The 7441-nt window shown below is 41.3% G+C and overlaps 1 pseudogene; it reads left to right on the forward strand.

Annotated features, from left to right (window-relative positions):
* Positions 1-7203, forward strand: part of LOC110222712 (serine/threonine/tyrosine-interacting protein pseudogene) — a 188471-nt pseudogene extending 181268 nt beyond the window's left edge.
* Positions 7204-7441: the final 238 nt, after the last annotated feature.

A 7441-nucleotide genomic window follows, 5' to 3' on the forward strand; every position in this document is an offset into this window, starting at 1 on the left:
CATATCTTCCTGAATATAACTGTGGCACCTAGTAACTATGACCTCTTTTAGAGAAGTCTTATTGAGAGAAATGAGAGGTTGACCTTGAACCTTTTAACCTATGGGAACTTGACAAGGGCAGGGGCAAGGCCTTCCCCAAAGAGTGGACACTGGTTAGGGAAAAGACAATTTGCTCTCCCTGTTTGTTGCCTTCCAGAGCACTTGGGGCAGGCTTCTATCCATGGTGTTACCTGTCTGGCTGAGTGAGAGCAGAGAGAGGCCCCAGTTGCTGCAGCCATCTTGGCCTCTGAGAGCCCTGGGGAACGTGTGGTCCAGCCTCACTAGTAGCCATGGACATTTTTCCCTCCATTTAGTCTTACAGTGCTACATACTTAGCAGCAGAATCAGAACAAAAGAAAAGAAAGCAGGTTAACTCTTAAGTTTACGCATTCATTAGCTGTCAGAATGATCACGTGTGGGTGGTAGAGAGGTGTGTATGGTGGAGCAGGGTGAGTGTGTTTGGAGATGTGAGAAAGGGGTTATGTGGAGGAGGTGGAAGGAGTGTGTGTGGGGGGAGAGGAAGTGAGGGAGATTTTGGGGGGATGGTATTGGGGGAATAGGGGGTTTTGGGAGAGGTATGAAGAGTGGGGGAGGAGTGCATTGGGGAAGGTATTGGGGAGGAGGTGTTGGGGGGAGGTGATGTGTGTGTGTGTGTGTGTGTGTGTGGTGTGTGTGTGTGTGTGTGTGTGTGTATAGTTACCGCTTTTATGAACAATACTTCCTTGAGGTCTAGATACTTTCATTGGCTGATTTTGTCACCAACTGGCAACCTTCCTGTTTAGATCTGGGCATGATTAACTAGTCACCTAGACTTCATCTAGTCTTAAAGAACAAGAGCAATTTATTAAAACATTAAACATGATGTCAAAAAAACACGTCAATTTTAAGCACTCCTAACATCCATGGCCCCAAGTAAACCATGTCATCTTCTCAACTTGGGGCTATAGGCTAGAGTTCAATGACTCCCCACTCCACTTTCTGGTCCCTCCTCACTTGTGGGAGAGAAAACCCGGTACAATGGCTTATAGTAAGGCTTCTCTATCCCTACACAACAGGATAGGGAGTGAATTATCTTAATCACACATGGCAAAGGGCCTCAAGGGTGATGAGGGAAGTCTTGCCTTGCTTCCTGACAGGGGTGGGGAACCTATGGATTCCATCAAAGGGCCACACTTGAGGACCTAGAGGGCTGCCTGTGGCCAGGAGGCCTCAGATTACCCACCCCTGGTAGGCAAACCACCTCAGTCCTAGTCCTGTCCAGCTAACCCACAAATTGATACAATTCTACCTCTCCCTGGCACATATCCAGGTTATAGTGTGTTGTAGTGTTCTAGTGGTATAGTGTTACAGTATGTATTGCAGAAAGCAAAATAGCTGGGGCCTTCTTGCACAGAGAAGGGAGTATCTTTGAAGGCTGTCAGAATTTCAGAGGGTAAGAAAAACAGAAGTCTGGAGAGAGGAGGAAGAACCAGCAAGGGTCTTATAGCACTATAGTAGACCATACACCTACACTTTTTCAGATTCTATGGTTTCCTTCTTGAGAACCCTTTTACTGCTCTGTCCAGCTTCCAACATCATGTTGTATGGTTCCCTTCTCTCCAGAGACCTTGTGGTTGAGAGTTTCTGCTACTGCTGTTATTAGTGAAATTAGTGGGTATGTAGATGTACAATTTACCTTATCTCATCCCCACCCTTAGGAGCCAAGACTCAGCTCTCTCAGTTCTTGCTCCATCAAAGCCCAGCATACACTCTCTCTCTCTCTCTCTCTCTCTCTCTCTCTCTGTCTCTCTCTCTGTCTCTCTCTCTGTCTCTCTCTCTCTCTGTCTCTCTCTCTCTGTCTCTCTCTCTCTCTCTCTCTCTCTCTCTCTCTCTCTCTCTCTCTCTCTCTCTCTCTCTCTCTCTCTCTCTCCCTGACTTAGTCTCTCCCTTTCATATACCCAATCCAAACGTGTGGTTCTGATCCCCAATAGTCTGGGCCAATCAAATGGTGACACCTCAATCACTCATCATCAAACAGTTGTTGTAAATAGCAACTTCTCAGAGACTAGAAAGTTCTTGCCCAGTCTCAGCTAAAACGGGATGGGATTTTTTAATCCTGAGGCTGAGATTGGAGCTAGAAAATTTGGCTAGTTCTTTTCACACCAGTTCTTTCCTGGATGGTTTTTTTTTTTTTGGTGGGGCAAAGTAAGGTAGATAGTGCACTATATTCTTTGTTTCTGGAAGCTGAGGACCTTCTTTAAAATCCCACTTTTGCTACTGTGTGACCTTAGTCAAATCACCAAGACTTCTCACCTGTAAAATGGAATTGGACCAGATGCAGTCTAAACTGTCTCCTCCAGCTTGAAATGCTTGGATCTTACTATCTCCCAGAAAGATTGCCAAAGGCTTCCTGCAAGATACATCTCTGTGATGAGCTACCCTCCTACACAGAAACTGTCCTATTATATCTAAGGAAAGGCTACTAGATTTTTGGGGGGGTCTTTTTGCACTTAATCTAAGCTTGTACTCATATGTATACAATTGGAATGCATTTGCATGATGAATTCAAAAGTCCCCTGAGTTCAAGCAGTTCAAGACAACTTAGTTTGTACAATCTACTGTTCTCATATTCAAAACCAAGGTGAAGGACTTAACACATATGAAATGCATAACAGGTTTGTAAACTTCAAAAGAAAAGGGGAGGTATGGGCAAAAGAATTAATTATTAGGAAACTGAAGTGATTGTCAAGTCAACCACCACCAAAGAATTAAAAAGTCATTTAGACCCATAGAGAAAAGCAGATTGAGGAAGTCTTTTATATCTATCATTCTCCTGACACTTCTCAGATTCCCCTTTTTTTGTTTCCTTCCATTAGTAGAACAAACTGAGAGCCGATCACGGGTATGAAATCAATGTCAAAGCTTACTCATTCATTCATTTATTCATTCATTCCTTTAAGAAATGTCTTGGACATGTGACCTTTCCATGTGGGGCCTCAATTTCTTCATCTTCAACTAGCTGATTTCTTAAGTCATGGCTCTGTCATTTATTTACTAGTTGCATGATTGTGGAAAGTCTCTTAACCTTCCTGATTTTTAGTTTCCAAATTTGTAAAAAGGGCATTATAAGCAGTGATGAAATAAATGGTTTTAGAAAAACCTAGAAAGACATATGAACTGAGGAAAAAGCAGCTAGAAGAATACTTTATAATATAATAGCATTTTGAAAGTGAACAGCTTTGAAAGATTTTAAAGTTCTGGTCAATACAGTAACCAACTAATGATGAAGCATACTACCCACCACATGTAGAATGAGACATACAGTTTTGGACATAACTAATGTGGGAATTTGTTTTGCTTGACTGTGTATATTTGTTACAAGGGTTTTGTTTTTATTTAGCATGGGAGGGAGGTATAGGTGAGAGGGAGAGAAAACAAATGCTTATTAATTAAGTAAATAAGTAAGAGGAGAAGGGCAGTATGATACTTCTACTACCTACTTGCAGACATTGTTGTGATGATCAGCTGAGAAAAGATACGTAAAGCACTCTGTAACATTAAAATGCTATATAAATATAAGTCATAATTTTAACCTGTTGCTTTGGGATTATAGAAACTACCCAGTATCATAGAGATAGAAGAGCATAAGACTGGAGTAAAAGTATCACTTTCAGATAATGCCTACTTGTCCTCTCTTTTCCCTTACAAAGGATAATTAGGACTAATACAGTATTACCTTTTCTCAGGTTTCTTTGGTGTAACCTCATTAGAGGAGCATAAACTAATCAATCAATCAATCAGTACTAAGTGCTTACCAGGTGACAAATACTATAGTAAGTACTAGAGATATAAAGAAAGACAAAAAGTGGTTTCTACCTTCAAAGAGTTTATCTGTAAAGAATTAGGTACATACAGTAGATAGAAGGCATCTTAGAAATGCACTAGCAGCTGGGCTTACTGGATTGTGGCCCTTCATTCTTGAAGAGGACTAATGACATTATGAGGATGATGTCTTGATTTGTTAGTGAATTGGATTTAAGGGAGGCAGTTACGCAAAGTTATCAGCCTTGCTCTCTCCTCTAGACTCATTGAAGTCCAGTGGTAAGACTTAAGTCAAGATAACTGGCAATGGCCCAGCAGTGACTGGGTAAGACCTCCTAGAGAAGAAGGTGTTTGAGGCAAGTCTTAAAGGAATACAGGGACTTCCAAAAGCAGAGGTAGGGAGGCAAAGTCCTCTAAGCATGGGGGCCAGCCAGTGCAAAGCCATGTGGATGGAAAATGGAGAAATAAAGTGTTATATGTGAGTGTAAGGACAGAAAGGTGTGAAGGGGCCATGTTTTGAAAAGCTTTGAATGCCAAATAGAGCACTCTATATTTCTGACACTGGAGGTAAGTGAGCCATTGGAGTTTATCAAGTCAGGGAGTGCCATGTTGTGGTAGGCTGGGCGGACTTAGGACAGTTCTCCAGTAGTTTAGGTCCAAAATTGGAACAAAATCCAACACTCTGTAATTCATCCATATCAAGGCTATCTCAACGTGACTTGCAGCAGGGGCATGAATAGACATCTCTATTGTGTCTTCCCCCTACCCTTCTCCAAGAGCTTCAAACTGCTTTAAGAGTAGTGAGTCACACTGCTCTCCTCAGACAGAGAGTGTACCACACTACAATTATTTCTATTTGTTCCCTTAATATTACTAGTCTACAAGATGTAATTTTCAGGTTAAAGCTAAACTCTTTATTGCTATTTCATAATGGGAAAAGGAGGACCCCAAGCTGGAGTCCTCCCATTAGAAGCAAGATAACTCAGCTCCATCAAGAGTGCTAGATCTCACCCAAAGAGAAATTCCTGGAAGTCTCTAGTGTATAAGCTGGGAATAGAGATATGATTGAAGTTCTACTTGTCTGATTCTTCCCAGTCTTTTTTAAAAAAAAATTTTTTCCCTTCATCAATCTGGAGAAGTTGGCATCATTCACCTTCTCTCTGGAAGCTGGAAGTCAGAAAGGGCTGGAAGTCACTAACTACAGCAAAGAGACTGAGGAGTCTCTAACCGGACCTCCCTTCTCCAGTCAACACCCCACGTTCTGGCCAGGTACATTGATCTCCCCCAAAGAAGAGAAAGTCCCATATAATTGACCCTTTGAGCCAGGATTATTCACCTAATAGATAACAAAAGGAGATTTACTTAGCCTAGTAGGGGAAAGGACACTGGGAGAAAGGGAAAAAAAAAAGCATCGATTTAGTTGAGCAAGTGTTCCCAATGTAATTCATGCTCCTAGTCTGGTCAAAGATGGAAGAGTTCCAGTCCTTGTGTGGAAATTTTCACATGGGGAAAGGGGAAGGGTGTACTCTAGGAGAATGCTCCCACTGGGTTGGAGATGAAAAAATCAGAGAGGTGAAACATGAAGGCTTTACTTTCTGTGCTGTTTCTGTTGCATTATCTTGTGAATTCAGGTTTAATAAGTATAGATTTGGTGCATTTTGGAGGTTTTTAAATGTAGAAGTATTTGTAGAGAACAACTACCCTTATTGCTAGTGACCAAGATCATGTGTCACTGGCAATTGCATTTACAAAGAATATATTTTATTGATGGCTTTTGTCTTTATAGCACAGCTATTTCATTATTTCACCACTCTCATGATAAGTTTAAAACAATAAGCAAAAAATTACACGCTGGGGCAACTAGGTAGCACAGTGGATAGAGCACCAGCCCTGAAGTCAGGAGTACCTGAGTTCAAATCCGGCCTGAGACACCTAACACTCATTAGCTGTGTGACTCTGGACAAGTCACTTAACCCCAATTGCCTCACTAAAAAATAAAAAAAGTATACAAATTAATACAAATAAAAATTAAATATTATATATATACATATATATATATACACACATACGTGTGTGTGTGTGTGTGTGTGTGTGTGTGTGTGTGTGTGTGTGTGTGTATAAAGATGTCATCTGACAAGGCACGCAATAGTCTGTTCTAGTACCTGACAAAGGATGCAACATTCTGCTCCAGTGGTCCACCATCTCTCTACTCAAAAACATAAAATAAAACAAAACAAAACAAAAAAACACTGGAAAAAAAAGAATGATTCTCTAATGGAGAAATTTCAAATATAGTACATATTAACTGGCAACATATGGGGAGGGGGTGGGCAGAAGTGCTTTCTAATGAGTGAGCTATCACTTCTCTCACTTAGTAAAGACGGTAAGTGATTTTTAAGAGCAAAAATTCGGGTAGGGTAAAGGATTTTCCCTGAGGTCAGGGTCATAAGATGTGCTTTTGATCCAATCAAAGCAGGGGAGGAGAGAAATGGGTGTTAGGTGTGAACCAATGGGGTGGGGAAAGGGAACCCAGGTGAAGTGAGAGGAGCAATTCAGCAGCAGATCAAGAGTATAAAGGCCAAGAGGTCTCCAGGAGTTGACAGAGTTGCTTGGGAGCTCCAGTTCTCTTTGCTCCTACCACTGTACCACCGCAGGAGTTTGAGAGGCTCACCTGCAGGATACCAGATCTTCTCTAAGACAGCTGAGCTGCACCCTGCCTGCTGAAGGTAATGGAGCACTTGCTGATGAAGAGGATGCCGAGGTCTGAACCTACTTCATGAGGAGGGAGTTGTAGGAAATCGTACCTAGATTATTTCTTGGTCATATTCTTCTGCTACAAAAAATAAGCTCCCTGAACTGCAAAAACTTGGAATAACCCACATCATATGCATAAGGCAAGGCCTTGAAGCCAAATTTATCAAGCCTAACTTCCCACAATTCTTGAGGTATTTAGTCTTGGAGATGGCAGATAATCCAGCTGAAAACATAGTATGCTTTTTCGCCATAAGTAAAGAATTTCTTGATGGAAGTTTTCAAGCAGGAGGAAAAGTACTTGTCCATGTAAAGGCAGGGATTTCCAGAAGCTCTTCCTTGGTTATTGCATATGTTATGGAAACATCTAGAATGAAGTTCAATGATGCATTTATCTTTGTGAAAGGAAAAAGTTTCTGTGTTTCTCCTAATGCTGGATTTGTCCACCAGCTTCAGGAATATGAAACCATTTATCTTGAAAAACTAACTGTGCAGCTATCACCATTGAAACTGGAAAGAGCTGTATCTTTTCAAGTCGACACTAGCGACAACTTGAAGCGAAGGCATAAAGAGGAAGAGGAACCTGGAGCTAAATGCATAGTGGTTATATAGACTGGATGATGGGCCCTCAGACCAGCATACGGATATTGGAATTCCTGCATGTCAAGAGGAAAAATACATTGGTGTTATAAAAAGGTAAAAACAGAATAGTTTCCATTCCAGTTTGCTTTCTTGTTGTTGCTTTTTTCTGTAATTTGCTGAAGATTGAAGAATATGATGAACTTGAATAGATATGGGGGAGGGAGGACTAAACCATACATGGCTTATTGACTTAGAAAATCACATATTC

This window comes from Phascolarctos cinereus, unplaced genomic scaffold (genome assembly GCF_003287225.1).
Source record: "Phascolarctos cinereus isolate Bilbo 61053 unplaced genomic scaffold, phaCin_HiC Scaffold_5;HRSCAF=322, whole genome shotgun sequence".
NCBI lineage: Eukaryota > Metazoa > Chordata > Mammalia > Diprotodontia > Phascolarctidae > Phascolarctos > Phascolarctos cinereus.